The sequence below is a fragment of the Balaenoptera physalus genome, assembly GCF_965194825.1.
Source record: "Balaenoptera physalus genome assembly, chromosome: 8".
Classification (NCBI taxonomy): Eukaryota; Metazoa; Chordata; class Mammalia; order Artiodactyla; family Balaenopteridae; genus Balaenoptera; species Balaenoptera physalus.
In genome coordinates this window covers 83,393,920-83,417,018 of record NC_138887.1, presented here as the reverse complement: position 1 = coordinate 83,417,018, position 23,099 = coordinate 83,393,920, and the positions used below count along the sequence as shown (strand labels likewise).

Here is a 23,099-nt window from a genome sequence, read left to right as displayed (position 1 = left end):
TGTAAGAGCCAAGACTATAAAACTCACACAAGAAAACATAAGGGTAAATCTTTGTGACCTTGGGTTGGACAATGGATTCTTAGATATGACCCCAAAACATAAGCAAGGTAAGAAGAAAAAATAGATATGTTGGACTTCTTTGAAATTAATTAGGTACTTTCAAAAGACACTGTCAAGAAAGTGAAAAGACAACCCACAGAATGGGAGGAGATATTTGCAAATCATGTATCTGATAAGGGCCTTGCATCTGGAATATATAAAGAACCCTTATAACTCAGTAATAACAAGTAACCCAATTAAAAATGGGCAAAGCACCTGAATAGACATTTCTTCAGAGAAGATAAACAAATGGCCAGTACGCACATGAAAAGATGGCCAACATCACTAGTCATTAGGGAAATGCAAATCAAAACCACAATGAGATACCACTTCACATTCACTAGAACGGCAATAAAGGCATACCTTGGAGATATTGCAGGTTTGATTCCAGACCACTGAGATAAAGTGATTAGCTCAATAAAGGGAGTCACACAATGTTTTTGATTTCCCAGTACATGTAAAAGTTATGTTTACACTACACTGTAGTCTATTAAGTGTGCAATAGCATTATGTCTAAAAAACAATGTACATACCTTAATTTAAAAATACTTCATTGCTAATCATCTGACAAGTCAGGGTTGACACAAACTTTCAATATTTAGAAATGCACTATCTGTAAAGCACAATAAAATGAGATATGCCTGTAACTCAAAAGTCAGATAATAATAAGTGTGGGTGAGGATGTGGAGAAAATGCAGCCCTCATACACTGCTAGTGGGAATGTAAAATGGTACAGCTACTTTGGAAAACAGTTTAGCAGTTCCTCAGACAGTTAAACATAGAATTGACATTTGACTCAGTAATTCCACTCCAGATATATACTCAAGAGAAATGAAAACACATGTCCACACAATAATTTGTATACAAATATTAATAGTAGCATTATTGATAATAGCCAAAGTGTAGAAACAACCCAAATATTCATCAGCTGATGAATGGACAAACAAAATGTGGTTATCCATACAATGGGATATTAATCAGCCATAAAAAGGAATTAAGTACTGATTTCATGCTATATTGTGGATAAACCTTGAAAACATTGTGCTAAGTAAAAGCAGACAGTCACAAAAGACCACATATCATATGATTCCATTTATATAAAATGTCTACATAGGCAAATTTCTAGAGATAGAGAGTTGATTAGTGTTTGCTTAGGTCTGTGGAGAATATAATGGTGACAGCTAAAAAGATATGGGGTTCCCTTTTGAAGTGATGAAAAATGTTCTAAAATTGACTATTATGGTGGTTGCACAACTCTGTGAATATACCAAAAACCACTGAATTGCGTACTTTAAATGGGTAATGTATGTGAATTATTATTTCAATAACACTTTGCAAAAGAAAAAAAAAGAAGAAAGACAGAAGAAAAAGGAAAAATGAAGCAATCAGCATGATCTTGGACTCTGTTAGAAGCTCAAACTATCAAATAAAACTGTATCAATGAAATTGTTAGTGAATTAAATGATCAGAACAAAATGAAAAGAAAATGCTCACATGAAACCCCATCCCAACCTCTAATCCATTCCCTGAAGCTCATGCACCATGATGTGAATTTCAATGTTGGGCTCTTACATAAGTGAGATTTTCTTCCTCAAGCAGAACTTTGATCCTCCATACATTTGCCTTGAAAATTGGAAGCCTCAAAGCGAAGTTGGTGTCAAAGGGCCGACTACCAGGTGGCATTTGTCACAGTGTTCAACCTCCGGAGCCTAAACCTGATAGTACTTTTGTTGAGTAATCTCCCAGAATTTGATTAGGAAATCAGTGAATCTTGAGAATGAGATCAAATGACCAAATCTTAACTCCTGAATCAGGGATAGTAAGGGCAAAGATTAAATATACTTCAACTTGTTCATGGAATCTAATTAGCCCAGAATGGATCTCTAGGCCAGTGTTTTCAAACTGTGCCCTGTGGAGGCTACTATGGGGAGAGAGCCCAGGAGGATATGCTTCAGGGCCTCCCCCAGAGAATCTCCGCCTCTACCTGTTCTAAATACAGAGTTTCCGCTTAAAGAAGAGATTTAGCAGATTTTCGGCTAAAACAAGTATTGAAACCTAGGGATCTAGACCATATTAATTCACAGAAGCATCCTCAGAAGATTTTTGGCAAAAGATAGATCGCATTCAGGTCCTGATATCACTCACAGAGGAAACCTCACCAGGTCACAGAAGACCTGCTTCCTACAAAGGACCCTCACCCAAAATATTTCTGGGAGGGTCCTGGAGGCATTTTGCATACTCTCAAGAACAAGTCAACGTTTATTCATTCAAAAAGCATCAACTCTGTGCCTGGCACAACGCAAGTATCTGCCATGCTTCAGCTGAGGAGTTCCTGCCCTTCCCTCATCCTTTACTTAGTTTTTTTGGCCAGACAATACTAACACTTCCAACCATGAGAGACAGCCTATCTTTCCAGTCACTTTTGACCAGCTACTAATAAAAAAAAAAAATGCCATAACACCTTGATGTTTCCTTGAGGAAACATGATTCTCCCTAATCCTTCCAACACAAATACATAACAAGAAGATTTTCTGGCTCATAAAAAACTGTCTTAGGTCAGAGATAAAGCTAGATTTTCATCATGTAGCTTTAGACTGTGGGTTTCTAATATTAATGGACTATCTGCTGTTTGCAGAATAAACAGGCTTTTGAAAATGTAACTTCCAAAACCAGCCATTGCTGGTTTCATGCGGAATCTAACTAGTGTTTTCTGACTTGGCCTCACCCAGCTTCCCACTAAAATACCCACGGGGACTCAGAACAATGAATCCTCAGACAGACAACCCACCCATTACCAGAGTATGCATGGCACCTGCACTAACTCATTAGTGGTGTTCAATATTTGTAGGGAAGAAACCAGATTTGGCAGAACAAATGAAAACACCTTATGCCTTCCACCCTGACTCAGGGATCTGCGTCTCTCCCAGCCATAACCTGGACAAGTGCTCTTTTGCCTTACTCCATCTGGGAGGTCAAAGCATTAGAATCAGTCAATCTTTTCAGAGCAACCTAGGTAGAAAAAAATTGGATATTTAGATGTTTATCTCTATATTTATATTTTTGGCAATACTGCTTCTATGTGCCAATACTATGGTGAAATTATCTTAAATTCAGATGATGACAGAAAGAATTCTATTTTGTTCACTGATGTGCACCCAGTACCTAGAACAGTGCCTGGCCATAGAGTAAACACTCAATTAATATTCACTGTTTAAATGTTTGTATGTAATTAGTTTTTAAAAAATCAATAGGGGGCTTCCCTGGTGGCGCAGTGGTTGAGAATCCACCTGCCAATGCAGGGGACATGGGTTCGAGCCCTAGTCTGGGAAAATCCCACATGCCGCGGTGCAACTGGGCCCGTGAGCCACAACTACTGAGCCTGTGCGTCTGGAGCCTGTGCTCCGCAACAAGAGAGGCCACGATAGTGAGAGGCCCACGCACCACGATGAAGAGTGGCCCCCGCTTGCCACAACTAGAGAAAGCCCTCGCACAGAAACAAAGACCCAGCACAGCCATAAATAAATAAAAAATAAATAAATAAATAAAAAACAGCCATGCGAGTTCAGTTTAAAAAAAAAAACAAAACAATAGGACCTCAATTGGCTTCTAATCACACTTGCACTTTAGTTTTTGAAGAGAATTTAGGCATGGAATTCTTTAATAATTGATGAATAAATAATTTCATAAAGAATTTAATCATGAAATTCACCAAGAACGTAGAGGAATAAAAGCAGGAGTTTGATGAAAGAAAGAATAGTCCATTTAACAGCAAAGGAATTAAAATAAAAAGGAACTTTGTTTATTCGTGACCTTCAAGGAATCAGCCCCGCATCCTCTCCCTGCCCACCGGAAGCCAGTGCTAGCAAGTCTGCTCGTTTGCCAGAGCAGAGCTGGGTTCCCTGTCAGCGCTGCTGACAGCAAAAACAAAATAATTACTTCTTAAAGCCATGCGTTAATGGAAGCACTTGGGAGAATTCAATTTGTAAAAAATAAAGAATTCAGTGGGAACAAAAGAAATACTGTGTTTAAAGTCAGAATAGAAAGGTTAGAGACTAAAGAGAGGTGAACTGAACGAAGTGTGGGGAAACATGGTGAGCGGAAAGCACTAGGGAGACCAGCCCCGCACGGTAGTGTGCTTTGCACACGCCTCTCCACCTGCCAGTGTGGGCACCGCCCTCTGCACACTTACACCACCTGCCTCCCGCTATCCAGACAAGGTGGGGAAGACTCACTAACCTCCTGGTGTTGATCCTAGAACCTACTTATTTTAGGAAAAGGCACCAATGTCATGAGTACTGATTAGAGACTGAAGTCCACATGGAGTTAAAGGTAGCTCTGGGGCCTTCTTTCTTTCTCTTTTCTCCCTGTCCCAACTCCTATGACTCTTATCTCTAAATTATTCCTTTACTTCCTCAGCTTTGAGGAATAAACATAAAGTAGGAGGCTAAAATAGTTTTAATTCTGTCATTTAAAGGTGCTTTAAAATATAGGTTTTATTATGCTTTAAGTATGGTAAGGCCTCCAGATCAGAAGACAACTGCCACTGAAAAGATAGTTTGTTATACTCACAGATGCCAAGAAAAGGGGCATACTACATCATGGAGGGCTACATAGGGAAGCTCCAGGGTTGGTCAGGAGGCAGAGGGAGAGGGGAAAATTGTGAGCAAGAGCCTTTATTATGATTTCTGAAGGAAGGAATGGGTCTGGGCATGGTACACGGACTTAGGATTGGCTAATTTGGACCATTTCAATGGGCTCTGGGGCACAGAGTCTGTCCCTAGTACAGACTGTCCCTAGTCTGTCAGTTGTCTAGTACCTGACCCTGTGGAGATTCGGGCAAGTGGACAGTGGCCCAGAATGTGAAAGCTGGATAAAGGCAGTGACTGGGGATAAGGGCTCTGGATTGGTTGCTTTGCATCTGAAAGGAGTGCTCACTGGCCAGTTGTTCACTATCTCTAGGAATCGGCTAGCCCCGGGAGGAGTAGTCCCTCCAAGGTCAGCAAGGCCCTAGAAATGAAAGCATCAGAACACAGAAAATAAAAGACATGGTTCATACAAGAGGCACTTGCATAGATTGAGTTTACTAGACTAGTAAAGCATTTCACTTGGTGACTTCCATCATAGCACGGAACTCCAGTTTTTGGAAGGTCAGGCTCCCTATAAATTCAAAACCAAGGGCTTCCCTGGTGGCGCAGTGGTTGAGAATCTGCCTGCTAATGCAGGGGACACGGGTTCGAGCCCTGGTCTGGGAAGATCCCACATGCCACGGAGCAACTAGGCCCGTGAGCCACAACTACTGAGCCTGTGCGTCTGGAGCCTGTGCTCCACAACAAGAGAGGCCACAATAGTGAGAGGCCCACGCACCGCGATGAAGAGTGGCCCCTGCTTGCCACAACTAGAGAAAACCCTCGCACAGAAATGAAGACCCAACACAGCCAAAAATTTAAAAAAAAAAAAAAAAAAATTCAAAACCAAAAAGGGTCCCACAGTGAATGTGAATAAACTGCTTCTATTTCTTGGGAACCATCCTCATCCTTACCCTGAGGATTTGCCCTCTCTGAATACTAAGAAAAATGCTTCAGGAGAAGGATGCTTTATATTTCATTATTGACGGTTAACTTGTCACAATATGAAGGAAAAGGATGGTTTAGGAACTGTTGATGAGAACAGGGAGATTTTCTCTTCATCGCAAGGTGAAAATCCAGCCTAGTACATCAATAGTAGAAGCTCTTATCAGTCAATAGAAGTTCAGAGCCTTGGAGAAACGGGTCTGCAGGAAATTACTTTGCTGGAGTGAAAAAAAAAAATGACATCAGGTTATTGGCCCCAAGTGGCTCTTAACTTCCAAAAATAAAATACAGATGAAGATGTCAAAAGAAGGGGGAATGTTCAACCACACTAAAAATTAAGATTTCCTACCAGCATATTACTGGAGTTTGGAAAGAATTCTCTCTAGCACTAAGGCTGATGGAATTGAATTGAAAAATATAATCAGTGGCTCATTCAATGAATACCAGTTTGCCAAACAGTAAGAAGAGCTTGCTTTCTTCTGCACTGTTTACACCCTGGTTGCTGGAACCCAAGAGGGGGTATATAGATTTATCTTTCTCTGGGATGGATAGACAAGCAAAGCAAAAACAGAAGCAAAATATGCCATGGAAAAAATGTATTAACAATGAATAAAGGATGCCAGACCTGATGCTAAAAACTATAGAGGAAAAATAAGCCTCCGAAATGGCTTTATTTCAGAAACCAAAGGAAATTGTTAAAAACTGTCAACCTTAACAGGATGAAAGATATAACTTTTGTGGAGATGAAGCAGGAAAAAAATAGGAATAGAAGAGTCTGAGATGAAAAGGGAACTGGGTGAGATAAGGAAGGTATTCAAGAAAACTAAAAATGTAATAATAGCAGAACCCCAAACCACAACAATTACTGGGAAAAAACCGAAACTGTCAGAAAATCAAATCAGTGTAGAGGAGGTAAGATTTAGAAACTCTTCAGGAAAACAGAAAGAGAATAAAGAAATAAAAAATGATAAGAAAGAGGATGATAAATGTCTAGGACAGAGAACAGAGAGTCAGCCGAGAAATTGTGTGGTGGACCTGAGGAAGGAAACACAATGACAGAACAAGAGCAAGAATCAGACAGAAATGTGTAACACTTCCCCAGACCAAAAAAACTGGGGAATTTGACTCGGTAGGCTTCATCACATTCCTAGAAAATTTAGTGCATCTTGACAAAATACTTGATATACAAGAACTACAAGAAAGGAAAAAATATATATAAGCCTATAAGCCAAAAAGTGGGTTATGTGCAAAGGATAAAAATCAGGTTAGACTCTGTGACACTAATCTGTGACTAGATTTTATGGTGTGAAAAGTCAGCTGATAACGACAGGAACCACTTAGTGCAAATAACTGTTGAGAATTTAGTTACAATATCAAAGACAAGTCTAAAAAAACTTTTTGAAAAAGAAGGTATATATGACAAAAGAATAATTTAATTCTTAAAATTTAAGTCAAAAACTTAAAATTGTGTTACAAAACCCAAGAATTAGGGTAATTAAGGTAGGAAAAAGGTTTTAAATCCCACATATCATATGAGGACTCAGAAGATTGCTATCCATTCTTGATTTGATGTAAGAAGATTACAGTTTTTAATGTTATTTAAAAAAAAAAACCTTAAAGACAACCAACAGCAACATGAAATGCACAATACATGACCTGCAAATCAGGGAGGATAAATGCAAACATATCACAATGTGATCCTGGTTTTAGTTTTAAAAATGCCTATTAAAGGGGCTTCCCTGGTGGCGCAGTGGTTGAGAATCTGCCTGCCAATGCAGGGAACACGGGTTCGAGCCCTGGTCTGGGAGGAACCCACATGCCGCGGAGCGGCTGGGCCCGTGAGCCACAATTACTGAGCCTGCGCGTCTGGAACCTGTGCTCCGCAACAAGAGAGGCCGCGATAGTGAGAGGCCCGTGCACCGCGATGAAGAGCGGCCCCCGCTTGCCACAACTAGAGAAAGCTCTCGCACAGAAACGAAGACCCAACACAGCCATAAATAAATAAAAAAAAAAAAAAAAAAAAAAAATGCCTATTAAAAAACTCAAAATGGATTAAAGACCTAAATGTAAGGCCAGACACTATAAAACTCTTAGAGGAAAATATAGGCAGAATATTCTATGACAGAAATCACAGGAAGATCCTTTTTGACCCACCTCGTAGAGAAATGGAAATAAAAACAAAAATAAACAAATGGGACCTAATGAAACTTAAAAGCTTTTGCACAGAAAAGGAAACCATAAACAAGACGAAAAGACAACCCTCAGAATGGTAGAAAATATTTGTGAACGAAGCAACTGACAAAGGATTAATCTCCAAAATATACAAGCAGCTCATGCAGCTCAATATCAAAAAAACAAACAACCCAATCCAAAAATGGGCAGAAGACTTAAATATACATTTCTCCAAAGAAGATATACAGATTGCCAACAAACACATGAAAGGATGCTCAACATCACTAATCATTAGAGAAATGCAAATCAAAACTACAATGACGTATTACCTCTCACCGGTCAGAATGGCGATCATCAAAAAATCTACAAACAATAAATGCTGGAGAGGGTGTGGAGAAAAGGGAACCCTCTTGCACTGTTGGTGGGAATGTAAATTGATACAGCCACTATGGAGAACAGTATGGAGGTTCCTTTAAAAAACTAAAAATAGAACGACCATATGACCCAGCAATCCCACTACTGGGCATATACCCTGAGAAAACCATAATTCAAAAAGGGTCATGTACCACAATGTTCATTGCTGCACTTTTTACAATAGCCAGGACATGGAAGCAACCTAAGTGTCCATCAACAGATGAATGGATAAAGAAGATGTGGCACATATATACAATGGAATATTACTCAGCCATAAAAAGAAATGAAATTGAGTTATTTGTAGTGACGTGGATGGACCTAGAGTCTGTCACACAGAGTGAAGTAAGTCAGAAAGAGAAAAACAAATACCATATGCTAAAACATATATATGGAATCTAAAAAAAAAATGGTTCTGATGAACCTAGGGGCAGGACAGGAATAAAGACACAGATGTAGGGAATGGATTTTAGGACATGGGGAGGGGGAAGGGTAAGCTGAGATGAAGTGAGAGAGTGGCATTGACATATATGCACTACCAAATGTAAAACAGATAGCTAGTGGGAAGCAGCCACAAAGCACAGGGAGATCAGCTCGGTGCTTTGTGACCACCTAGAGGGGTGGGAGGGAGACCCAAGAGGGAGGGGATATGGGGATATATGTGTACATATAGCTGATTCACTTTGTTATACAGCAGAAACTAACTCAACATTGTAAAGCAATTATACTCCAATAAAGATGTTAAAAAGAAAATACATTGTTATCCCTCACAATATTGGTATGTCTTTACATTTACTGTAAATATATTTAGTATATAATATAAATAAATATAAATATAAATAAATATAAATGTAAATAATTTAAATAATAATTAAATTATTAATAAATTATTTAATTATTATTAATTAATAATATTGATAATTATTGGTTAAATTAATAATGCAAATTATATATATTTATATAATATAAATATATATATTTATTTATATAATAAATAAATAAATATAGTTAATTTTATATTAACTTTAAATATAAAATGTTTTATTCTTAAAAAAGAGATGTCTCTCATACATAAATGAAAAGAAATTCATTGGCATTTTCCAACCAGTTTCCATGACCAGCATTTGTTTATCCTGTGCAATTCACCATCGGAACGGTCCTCATGGGCAGACTCAATTAAAAAGCCTATGAGAAAATGGTCTTAGTGCAAACTTCAGTTGGATTTTTGGAAAAAAATAATCTGAATTGCTTTAGATAACTATTTTGAACATTTACTGAGGTTATATAAAAGGTTCTTCTTTTGTTTAAATTCTAGATTGGCAATTCTTCATGTGCCTTTGTCTTTGATTAGACTATGGTCTCTTGGAGGCCCAAGATTTTTTTTTTTCCCGATTCCCACTACCTATCCAGAACCTGAATATATGTTTGTTCCACTGAAGTGAAATGAAATGATATAAATGAAATTATTCTGCCACATGGTTGTTGCCATCACCATGTTCATTCCCATTATTGGACGAAAGGCATTGAACTCACAGCTTCAGCTTTCTTTAGTTGCATCTTGGGCAATTTCAAACTATTCCTCCCTCCAATTTTTTTTTAAAGTTTACTCACACCTGCAAAACCCAGGTGGTGTTTGTTACTATATATGCTTTTAATTACCAGTAGCTTAAATGTACCATAGTTGTAAAATGGCTTTTTTTTGCTTACATTTAAAACTTTTTCCATCATCTGACTTTATTTAGGTCCTGACTTTTCTTCCCCCAAGTTCTATACAGCTGCATTAATTTTACTTTCTTCAGAAAACTTGTTTGAGCTAGTAATTTAAACATGACATGCTTTTTCACAGCTCCAGGCCTTCACTCATGCTGTTCACTTGGCCCAAGCCTTCTTTCCCTTCCTTTCCCCTCATCATATTTATACTCATCTGAATTCAGATGTCACCTCTTTGATGAAGCTTCTTTACCTATGAGTTTCCATTGCACACTGTATGGTTATTATGCTAATGCTTCTCCAGCAGGGCAGCGCCTGTCTCCTTCACACCCAGCCCCCTTCTTAGAACACTATGACATACAAGTATTCGATAAACCCAGAGCTGACCATGAGCAAAGTCCTCTACCAGACCCCCAGGGTACAGCATTGAACAGGCAAGTAACAGTGACAAGGTACTGTCCTCAAGTAGCTCCCAAGCTTGTCTAATAAGATAAAGATTAGTTTTGATAGAGCTGTGACCAAAACAGAATGAATATGTGCAGTGTCTGTTTTGATAGGAAGGGTCTATTATTATAGGTGATCAAGGCAGACTTACTTGAGGGGAATCTAAGGCCAAGGTCTGAAGTATAAGAAGGAGCTCGCCATGCAGAGAACCAGGTAAGCGCCTTCCAGGAAGACAGAAGAGCATGTACAAAGGCCCTGAGGAAGGCACAAGCTTGCTCTGTTCAAGGAAAAGGCCAGTGTGCCTGGAGCAGAGTGTGAGAATCACCCCCAGAGGAGAAGAGTGGCATGAGTTGAAGTCAGGCAGGGGGACCCCGATAACGCTGGCCCTGCAGCCAGCGGGGAATTTTGTTTTAATTCCACTGGCCATGAGTTCCCACTCAAGGGTTTTAAATTGGGAAGTGACATTACCTCATTTCTATTTTTAAAAGATCACTGTGGAAGTGGATTGTTACAAGACATATTTTGGGCGGACAATGGTGCTGTTTACCAAGGTTGGGAAGAAGTTGGGGTGTGGAGTGTGTTTCCGGGGCTGGGGGTAGGTTTTAGACACAATGTGTTTGAAAGTGGAACCATCAAGTAGGCAGGCAGATTTATGAATTCACACTTCATGAGAAATGTCTGGCTCAGAGATTTAATTTAGGAGATAGTCGCATCTAATGGTATTTCAGGCTATGGGATAGGAAAAGATTATTTTGGAAGAAACGGAATAGGACCCAGGTCAAGTCCTGAGGCAACCAATCATTCAGAGGTCAGATGGAAGAGGGAAAACTAGCAAAGGAGTCCAAGAAAGAGAAGCCAGTAATGTTGGGGGAGTGTGACTTGAAGGGAAACAAAAGGAGAGTATTTTAGAAGGAGGAAACAGCCTGCTGTGTGGAATGATGCTGGCACAGTGGGTGAAGGAGGATAGAAGATGTCCTTCTGTGTTGATAAATCCCAGGTGGTTGGCCGCTTTGTCAAAAGCAGTTTTGATGGGGTGGCGGGAACAGAAGTCAGGTTGGCATGGATTGTAGAGAGGGTGGAAGTGAGAAAGGAGAGACGGTGAGGGAGTTGGCCTTCGAGACAAATTTTGCTGTGAAGGGGAGCAGGGAAGTCACTTTCTACCTATCTCCATAATACATACAGGACATAAGGTTTTGAACACACTATAATACTTCTTCTTCACTACTGCTCAAAATATAACAAGAATCAAGTGACCAAACAGCAATATTTACAAGGAATGGTGTGGTTGGGAGAAGTCTTCTTTTAATCACGTATTGAAACCGAGTTCCCCTAAGACTGAGTTCCCCTGCCAAGTTTATGATTAACTTCTTTATCCAAAATTTTATTTCTTTTCTTATCCCCTCTGATCTCAATCCTGTGCTAACTGAATGCTAAACATCCAGAGTCAGATGAATAACACTGCTGTTGTCGATAACACTGTTAATGTACTGAGACTCAGGTTGCTTCTCCTGAGCAAGATGAGCTAACAGACCCACCCCGCCGTGCCCCCGGTCATGGACCACCAGACCAGAGACCCCTAAACCGTAGGCATCTTGACTCCCAAAACTACACCTAAGAAATGTCACAAGACGATGACTACCCCCAGCCTCTTTGTTCTTCCCCTTTAAAAAATCCCTAACTCAAGGACCAAGTTGGAGTGGATCTGGGGCTTGTCTCCCACTGTCTTGCTTGGCGCCCTGCAATAAATCCTGACTTTGCTGCAAACACCTGCCGTCAGAGTTTGGCTTTCTGTGCCGTGGGCACATGAGCCCTTGCTCGGTTACAGTATTTTTTTGTTCATTTCTGTACTATCCTACACAGCTAAATTAACAATAGCTGACATTTTAAAGGGAATTATAATTTTCCAACTAAAATATTATTTTATTCAATACTCCTAACAACCCTATGAGACAGATACTCTGACTATCCCATTTCATAGATGAGGAATCCAAGAGAGTTAAGAGATTACACCAGACCACAGAGCTAGTGAGTGGTAGAGGCAGAATGAAGACCCAGGTTCTAACTCCAATGTCTGCATTCCCAACCTTTGCAAAACAAGAGGTGGAGATAAGAAAGAAGTTATTAATGGCTTAGGATAAACACTGGAATCTTAGCTATCCTCATTTAAAGAAAAATGGTCTTTCTCAATTCACTAATAATTTTGGTAACAAGATGAATGGCTTTGTTGAATAATCCTTAGCAGTAATTTAAATAATTCTGCTGGTAGCTGAGAATAAATGAATGGAGGCCTTAGGTATGATTCCTTCCCTTTTTTTTTAGTGCTAGAAGGAAAGGGATTTAGCGAACGCTGTGAACTTCCTACTAAATTTGGAATACTGAAGACAATATTCTAAATAAGGTCTCTGACAATATGCCCCAGATATTCATAAGAGAAGTGTCTAAGTAAAAGTAGTAGTACATGCTTTATTCACTGGATTTATGAAAATGTGCTTATAGCAGTAGCTTCTAGGCATGTTTAAAAAGAAAGTAGGTTCCCCAAACATTTGACAAACTTCCATCAGTAGTTAAGGCAACATCCAGGTAGAAAAGTTGAGTCACTTTCATTACCTAAAGAGATCACCAAACGCATAAACATCAAGAAATGACACACAGGAAGAGTGAGCATACACAGGATGGAGGCCCCCTTGAAACAGAACCCATATGGCTCTTCAAATCAATGATCTATGGATTAAGAGAGCAAAGTGACACAACTCAAGTCTAAGAGATGTTTAAGGCAGACAGTCATTCAATCATACATGCAGTTAGTCATCTCACAAATGGTTTTGAGTTTTTCTAAGCACTCAGCATTGCAAAAGAAGAAGCTCAAGCTCTTGAGGAATTTATGATCTTCATGCAGAGATGAGTTCTTTGGCTTATTTGTTGAGCGCCATAGGAGTGATAGACATAAGAGTGACATTAGGATGAATGAATACAAGGCATAGTTTAAAAATTTTTTTTTGCAATTTTTAAAGGAAATATGTGCCCAGTGTTTAAATTACAAACAAAAGAAGTAAAACAAGCACACACAATTCATCCTTAGAGAGCACTGGTATTTTTGAATATGCATTTATACAGTTGAAATATAATGTACATACAAGCATCTATCTCTTTTTTTCATTCAGTGATATGTAGTGTTTCATACCACATGATATAATTTCCAGCATCATTAAAAATTCTTCATTTATACAGGACATTTTAATGATCGTTTATACTCCATTATATGGATGGATAAACTGTAACTTATTAAAGCATTGCCCTATTGTTGACCATTTGAGTTTCATGCAACTTTTGATTGTTGTAGCTATAAGCTAAGCTGGAATAAACACATTTATGCCAATCATGTTTGTCTTTTTCTTTTTTTTATAAATTTATTTATTTTATTTTTATTTTTGGCTGCATTGGGTCTTTGTTGCTGCACGCGGGCTTTCTCTCGTTGCGGCGAGCGGGGGCTACTCTTCGTTGCAGTGTGTGGGCTTCTCATTGCGGTGGCTTCTCTTGTTGCAGAGCATGGGCTCCAGGCACATGGGCTTCAGTAGTTGTGGCTAGCGGGCTCTAGAGCACAGGCTCAGTAGTTGTGGCACACAGGCTTAGTTGCTCCGCAGCATGTGGGATCTTCCCAGACCAGGGCTCGAACCCATGTCCCCTGCATTGGCAGGCAGATTCTTAACCACTGCACCACCAGGAAAGCCCTCATGTTTGTCTCTATCCCTTATTATTTCCTTAAGTATACATCACCAGGAGTGAGTGAAACTTCAGGGTCAAAAGATATGAACGTTTTTAGGGCTCTTGTCAGATCACTTTCCAGAAAGACTGCAGCAATTTCTACCTCTTCAAGGAATGTATAGGTGTGTCTGTCTCATTAAACTCTGGACCACTATAATCCTAACTTTAAAAAATATACATTTGTTAGTTTGATGAGGAAAACAATTAGTCATAGTTATTTGAATTCTCTGAGATTTTATTTAAATTCCATTAATGTTCCATAAGCCACCTGCATTTCCCCTTTTATAAATTATCTGTTAATATCCTTGCTCGTTTGCTTTTTGGAGTTTTAGTGTTTTAATGATGTGTTTGAGTTAACTGTATATCGATATCATACCTGTTAACAAATATTTCCAAATATCTCCCTCACTCACAGTCTGTCCACAGGAAGGACAGGAAGCAGAGGCAGAGATGCATTAAAGCATCACTTGGGGAGGAAGAGGGTTCAGTGGGTGTAGAGTTTGCAGACACATGTATGCCTCTATTCTGGCAGATGAGGGTGAAAAGTGTGCTGGTAAGGGCTGTGTATGGTTCATACTTCACACTATTGTTAGTATGTGGCGATGAACTATTGGAGGCTTAAAAAAAGTGACATAATCAGATCTACATCTTAGAAATCAAGATCTGGTGGTAAGGAGGAGGCTGGATCAGAGGGAAAGACATATTCAGTCAGCTCCTGGACTGTTGGAAGAGCCTCCTCAGTGGTCTCCTGGGTTTAACTTATACAACTTTAAGTTTCTTTATGTTTAAATTTAAATATTTAAACTTAAACTAAAATATGGAATGAAGTAGGGTCAATATTTCTTTCTGAGAGAAAGAAATAAAATAGGTAAAGATGAGCGAAGAGATCAATAAATTTAAAGTGTTTATGGGACTGATGTTAAAGGAACACAGGCCTTTCTTTTGCAATATGTGCCTGTTTGGTGAAATATTTGACTAAATCCTGGTAATCATATAGAAAAGTAGCAGAGATGAAACTGTAAGAGATGGGCTAGCCTGACAGCAGAAGGCATTAGTGTTAGAAGTTAGAATTATTTGTAGATAATGGGTAATCTAAAAGTTTTAAACATGAATAGAGTAGCTTATTGGGAACATTAGCCTGGGAATGTGCAGTCTGGATTGGAAAGAGAGACCAACTAGAAGCAGAAAGCTCAGTTATGAGTTCATTGTTTTGGCACAATATTTCCAGAGGGCAATTTGGTGATAACGCAGCAACATATATAATACATCCATCTTTTGACCCTACAATTTCACTCCTAGGAATTTATTAGAAATAATAAGGAAAGTGTTTAGAGTTGTATGTTCAAAGATGTTCACTGAATTGCCATATATAATAAAGAAAATGTAAAAACTTCCAACAATTCATAAGATGAAATACTGTGAAGTGATTAAGTACCATGAAGTAAATCTGTATTTATGAACTTTGAAATGGCTTAATAATATACTTAAATACTCTACATTTAGAGTGCCTCCTTCTTCACTTTAATCCATATATCATCCTATCCTGGTGATGCTTGTAAGATTGTTATCACAGTGGTGGTTTCTAAAGCAAATCTTATTTAAAGTAAACTTCACAAAATAGAATGGTTCAATTCTCCTCTTTCCTTCCTATAAGGAATGAAGTAAAACAGGACAAGGGCCAGGGCTTCTTTATACACAGTCCCTGATGCAAAATAGCACTCAGTAAGTCTGTGCCTAATGTTAAATTAGTGCAGGTCCTGGGTTCTGTAGGTTAGTAATACATAGTAATATACCAATTCTGTTTCATATCAATGACTGCAAAGGCACTTTTCTCCAAATACAGTTAGTCAGCTGATGGCTTCAAACTTAAGTCTTCAACAGTCCCCATAAGGTCTGCTATAGAGATGCGGTGTGGATTTCTACTATAGCAGAATGATCCTGGCTCTGGATTGAGAGATTTGCTTTCAATTTGCATCTGTCACTTTACAGTTGTATAAATTTGGCAAGTCACTTAACCTCTTTGAGTCTCTGCTTCATCTTTAAAATGGGGATAATAAAATACCTTTCCTTTAGTTGTTGTGTAACTGAACACAAACAAAAGCCCTTCCATTACTTAATCCTTGTTTCTCCACATTAGAAATTTCAGACAAGGAATATCAATATCTAGAAAAAGTTATTTTTTATCTTACTTAAAAGTAACATACCCACAATCCACTATCTAGAATGCTAAACTGTTTTCTCTTTATAATTAATTTCTTTGGAATAAAACACAGATCATTTCCCCCAAATATTACAGAACTTTCCTATTTTCATAAGTGCATATGCAAATTGAAGAAGATCTCACCTCAGTTATGAGTACATAATTATGTACATAATAACATAATTATGTACAGGATAACATAATTATGTTATTCATGTAACCTACCTTGAACTTATCTTCAAATCCACGGTGTATTTTCCAGAAAAGAGGGCCTACCTTCTTTAGGTTCATCTAAAATGTTTTGCTCGTGGAAACAAAATGCTATTTAAGATTTTTGCCTTCAGGCAAATATATAGGGAATCTCACTTGCCCTTTCCTTTCCCTGTTCATGTCTCAAATACTAGACTCATTAGGGGAACAAATTCACATGCTTAGAAGCGAATAATTACTCTACTTGGTAATAAATGTTATTGTATTAACATAAAACCTAATGTTGTTCCTCCAAATTTTATCCAAGAATTTAGCAAAACTTAAAAAAAATTGTAAATACAAGAATCACATCAACTCCAAAGCCTTAAAATTGGCAATTAATAGTAAAATTACTACACTGTCTTTAAATTATCTTTTCACATTTAATCCCCCCCTTTTCCTTTGAAATGAAAGAAGAGTTAAGGTCATGTTTGGGGGCAAACAATATAGAGTGTTGACAAAGAATTGCAAAAATTGGGACTTTGATCTTAAAATAAAATAGATGCCATGGAGGATCTTATGAAAGTAACCTTCAATCAAAATCTGGGACCTCAATACAAAAAAAATCAATGTATATAAAATCATAGATGACCTAAATTTCTCCAGGTATATATGTCTTTGGAGAGACCAAGCTAGAGGATGAGGTCAGGTGTGCTGGCCCCGAGTTGTGTGTGGTGACCCAGGAGGGGAAGCTGGAAGATGTGACTGTGATTCTTGGAGACCATGTGAGCAAGGAAAGAAGTGGAAGAGCGAAATGGCTTAGAGGGCCTGATTCATGTGTCATGTGCCTCGACAAAGCGGGAACAGTGTTTCAGGAAAATTCTGAGTGGCCTCTGGAGGGGGCAACTGAGTTCTACAGACTGAAAGGAGAACTTCTAAAAAAATCAACTTGAATGAGGCACAATCTACTCACCTTTTAAAAAATTCACCCCTTTAAAATTTTTAGATTTTCATTTTGAGATAATTGCATATTTACATGCAGTTGTACGAAATAATACAGAAAGATTCCATGAACTGTTTACCCAAGCTAGTAGATGAGTGAAACTATAGTAAAGTATCACAATATTGTTTTATAAAATATAGTACTATATAAGAAGATATATTAAAAAAATATAGATAGTACAATATCACAACAAGGATATTGACATTGATACGGTGGAAAAGAAGAGCAGTTCCGTCACAAGGATCCCGCATGCAACCCTTATATAACCATACACCTCCTTTCTCCCTCACTTTCCCATCCACCATTGCTGACCCCTGGCAACCACTAATCTGTTCTCCATTTTTATAGGTTTGTCATTTCAGGAATGATATTTGAATGAAATCACACAGTGTGTGATGTGTGACCTTTTAGGGTAGGATTTTTTTTTTTTTACTTAGCATGATTCCCTGGAAATTCATCCAAGTTGTCATCAATACTTCATTCCTTTATATTGCTGAGTATTACTCCATTGTATGGATGACCACAGTTTGCTTAGCCAGTCCCCTACTGAAAGACAAAATGACTAATTTTAAGTTTAAGTTTTTGATGAGTTTTGACAAATTGATATGCCCTGGAATCATTGCCATAATCAATAAATAGGACATTTACCCAAGAGAAAAGAAAATATATGTTCACACATAAGCTACACGAACCTCTGTAGCAGTTTAATTCATAATAGCTAAAAACTAGAACGAAACCAAATGGCCAACCACAGGTGAGTAAATAAATGAATAAATAATGATATATCTGTACAGTGCAATACTACTCAGCAGTAAGAAGAAGTGAACTACTGATATAAACATCACATATAGTGAAAAAAGGCAAGATATAAAAGAGTATATGCTCTATGATTCTGTTTATATGGATTTCTAGAACAGGTAAAGCTAATCCATAGTGTCAGAGAGCAGATCAGTGATTACCTAGAGCTGGGTGAAGGGAGGGGAGAGATTGACTGCAAAGGGGCACAAGAAAACTTTTCATGGTTTAAGAGAACATTTTAAACCCGCAACCTGGAGAGAATCTACTGCTCAGAACAGAAGGGCCTTACTTTCACAGAAATCAAGAAACTGGTGCAAATTAAATTTGTTTATGGAGGATAGGAAAAAGAGTAAAGTAGGAATAGAGGCCCAAAGAACCAAAGTATAGAAGAATAATGAACCCCAAAGGTGAAAATAGAGGAAACTTGGAAAAAAACTGATCAAAGCTTCAAACTGCAGAAGGCTGATGGGAACATTGTAACACGAGGATGTGAGCTTCATCTGTTTGACATCATTTGTAGTATGCAAATTCCCCCTCCTTGGCTTGTGATCTTTACACAGCTGTGCGTCTGCCTTTCTTTGGGTCCTGAAGGAGAATTTAGCTCAGTAAACGCAGAAGGAAAGGGTGTTGAGATTGCAGGTGTGGTCTTTGACAGGAAAATTCTCTGATTCCACTAATTAGTAAAGACATGAAATTACCTCTAATAGCAGAAAGCAAACAAGGAACAGTTTCTTTGCTTTTCTTGGGACCCTTTCATGACAAAATACATTGTCATATTTTCCACCAAGGTCCTTCTGGAAGCCCTCTCTATCCCTCTGAAAAGCCTGTAGTGCTAATGTAGTAAATGGCATGCCTAGATAGAAATAAGCCCTTATGGCACAATATATATGCCAAATTCTTTCCGCCTTTGAAGGAGACAGTACTTACCTGGGTTGTAGGGAGAGAATCTGGAGCAAAGACAATGGAAGACTAGCAACATGAGTTGAGTCTGAAAGACAAAAGAAGGGAGGTTCAAATCCAGGTAAGAGTAGGGATAAACGTCCATTCCAGGGGACTTGTAGGTGAAAGAGAAGTGAGATATGGTTACTGGAATTCAGAACTGGGGAAATAAACTAAAGTAAATAGGAAGCCAGCTGGAATTAAATTGTAATTGGGAAGAATTATCAGTAGATGCTAAAATCACTGGGTAAAAGATTGTTCTGGAATAGGCTATTTGTACAGTGTAAAATATCCTCCCACAGATTTCTTATTAGTTGTCAAAGGAAAATGTACTTTTTCACTGGCCTAATCTAGCTGGTGGTGACAACCTTCCCAAGAGTGGCACAGACTGACAATGCATATACGATGTGACGCAGCATCAAGTACCCGTATCACCCATGCAGTGTTCATGCCAAAAATGTTTAACCTGAAGCTCATCACACCTAACTCCTACAGAAGCACAAAGGATAGAGGGATAAATAAAATGACACCATAGGTAACAGGCAAATCCAGAGTGTATTCTGTATTGCTGTTCTATAAGAGGATTTGCCTGTACCCTATACATTATTAGTAATAGTAATTAGGAATAGTTCTAGATAGAAGGGAGCATTTCACCTCCTAATACTGTAGGTCCTAGATAAAGTTAATTGACAAGTTATAACTCAGATGACTAAAGAAGAAACTCCAGATAGATCTTTAGACCCAGTGCTTAATACGAAAAAAATTGGAGGTTAAGGCCAGGGTTTCACGCTATAGCATTTGTAGAATATAAGTACGCATGTTAACTAAACAATTAAATATGTATAATTTTTATTCAACACGAGTTCAGTCATTTTCAGCTTGTCCTTTTGTTGTCCTTATAGAGTCTCACATAAAAGATGTCTCTTCAGATATTCTTGTAGCTTTTTACAAGAACTTGGTAGACCCCACTTCATTCCGGTAGACAAGATTCTAAGGCTCAGGGAGAGCACCTTACAGGAGAAATCTATTAATTCAGTGGAATCGGCCCAAGTATTCTGCATCAGCCGGCCAATACAGGTAAATCTAAGTCCCTGCCGGCTTTCGATAAAATAACTCAGGACTGCTCCCTCCAAAAAACATAATTTTGTCCCTTACATTTTATTTTGAAAAATTTCAAGCATACAGAAAATTTGAAAGGCTATTTAAATAAATGCCTTTGTACCCTCCTTGTAGGTCCAAGAACTGTTAACATTTTGCCCAATTTCATTTATATATACATATATGTTAAGACATTCTCCTCCATAAGCCCAATACTATTTTTATACACAAGAAAGTGAAAAATACTGTATCATCTACTATCCAGTGACTAAATTCCCCAGTTGTCCCAATAATACATTTTGTAGCTTTCCCCAGTGAATCAGGATCTAATCAAAACTTACTCATTGTATTATTTATGTGTGATTAACATTTTTTATCTCTTATGGTCTGGAATAATCTCTTTATTTTTTCCTCACTGGTTTTTTCTTCTTTCTTTTTTAAATCTTCATGACATTGACATTTTGAAGAATCCAGGTAAGCCCTCCTGTTCATGAGGAGTGGGAAAGCTTGGCTGCATGGGGGCCAGAGCACGGGGAACTAAGCAACAGGGCTTTGGAAACCACAGCAAGCAAGATCTCCATGTGTGGCCGAGAGTGAGCTGCAACGCCAGCAGACTTGTCAGCCCTCAACATGGAGGCTCCAACATGAAGAAGCCACAGACCAAAAGACCTCTTTGGGGGTCACCCATAAACATTCTCATCCACTCATATGATCATGGAGGGGGTGATGGACCTATACAATCAACTGAGATTGGATCTCCAGCCAACTCAGTGAGTGAGTGCTAAATTAGAGTGAAGTGATTTGGAAAATTAAGGGAGGTTTGGGTTGAAGATCGTAGCCTGAACACTTGGGTTTTCTCACCTTTGTCCAAAAATCCCATTGAAATTACAGTAAAGGTATACAAAAGGGGATCAATAGGTAAGCACAGAGAGAATAGAATTGGGGAACAGAGGCCAGAGTTTTGATGAATTTATGTAGCATGGAAGGTGGACTAGATCTTCGTGATCATCTATGAGAGTGGAGGGAGCTGCTACTTAGAAGAGACACAGGGGAAGGATGATACAAAGACATAGGGGAAGATCTGTCCAGCAAACCTTATGCTGGCTCAGAGGCTGCAGGCACTGGGAGCAAGAATGGACTACGGAGCAGTAATCAAGAAATTTAATTAAGCAATAATCAAGGACTGAGTACAGAACAGCTGGGTGAGTGGGTCCCACCTATATTTAGAGGGTGACCAGCATCAATACTGTTTACCACTTAGTTAAAAATGGAAAGCTACTGTCTGAAGAAACTAAAAGATATGCCTGAAAATACCTACACATATACTATCCGTGTTCACAGATATAAATATTAGGAAATATAAACTGATAATCTGTGATCACTCGACTATCAAAGAAAACCATCAATCCCAGAGACAAGAACCAAGGTGAACAAACAGAAAAAATGAACCTCAAATTAACAGATAATTCTGGAAACAGAGAATTTACAAATAAAACAAAACAGTTTTTAATTAGAATCTTGGAAGAGGTTTAAGAAGATATGTCCTTAAAAAAGGAATTGGCTGCTATGAAAAACGGAACAATCAGAAATACTAAAAAAAAAAAACCATGATGGCTGATACTAAAAGAATTCACTAAAAGGGTCAGAGGATAAAGTCAGGAATCTTCTAGAAAAGCACAGAGCAAAAAAGGGGAAGAAACGCGTAGGAGATAAGGAGATGTGATACAGAAGGTCCAACAATGATTTAGATAGAACTTCCAGAAAAGAGAATACAAAAAATGAGATGAAAATGAAGAAAATACAGAAAGAAATTTCCCGAGGTTGAAAGGGACAAGTCTTCGTTTGAAAGGCTTATGTAGTGCCAAGAGGGAATGGTGATAAAATACCCACACCCATTTCCATCCTGACAACAGTTCAGAATGTCAAGGATAAAAAGAAGATTCTAAGTGCTTCTAGAAATGAAAACACATACACATAGGCACACACATAGGTACATGAGGCAAACCACAAAAGAAGAAGATGATTTTGACCTCTGACTTCTTATCAGCTGGAAGACAGGAAGCCGTGTTTTTAAGAGTTCTGATGGCTACTAATCTGCCAATCAAATGTAACTGCAAAGTAAGGATAGTCTCAGACATGAAGGTTCTCAGAAATGTTTGCCTTCCATTCACATTTTCTAAAAAAAATAATTTGTTTATGTATTTCAGTGAAAAAAAAAAAGTCTTAGAAAGCAGAAGACAAGGTATTCGAGAAACGGGGGACATAACTAGAGGGTAATGGAAAGAAATTCTAGGCAAACAGTGAGGGAGTAGGCGACAATAGGACAGAAAATCTGAAGGCTCTGTGGAGAATGTCTTCAAGAGTAAAGTGGATTCCATGTGTAAGGACATGGAAGACTTTAATATGTTTTGGGAATTTCAGACTCCAAGGAGGGATAAAACCATAAAGTCACGATGCTTCCATGAAGTAAGTTAAAATATACCCAAATTGTGGACAACTGACAGACTTTAGAAGAGAGAATCTGTTCAGTCTTGACTCCTGACACATTCTTCTTCAGGGGTGACTGGTTTAATGACATAGGATTATATTCCTTCTCTTTCAGTGCAGTCATGCTATTTGGCTCTGCCATGTGTAATAACATATGATATAATACTGTAAACTCTGCTTTAAAATATTTAGAATCAACTAATAGACAATATACAAA

At 38.3% G+C, this 23,099-nt stretch overlaps 1 protein-coding gene across 5 annotated transcripts in view; it reads right to left on the bottom strand.

Annotated features, from left to right (window-relative positions):
- The window catches only part of GPR141 (G protein-coupled receptor 141), a 188,099-nt gene that overhangs the window by 159,892 nt on the left and 5,108 nt on the right, over nucleotides 1–23,099 (bottom strand). For 4 of the 5 annotated variants that reach the window (XR_014266433.1, XR_014266434.1, XM_082472094.1 and 1 more), the window contains one exon: nucleotides 19,286–19,346. The gene's annotated coding sequence lies outside the window, so the exon portion shown is untranslated. Of the gene's footprint in view, nucleotides 1–13,478; nucleotides 14,089–19,285; nucleotides 19,347–23,099 lie in introns of those variants that run through there. The other variant, XR_014266435.1, reaches the window with a different exon arrangement.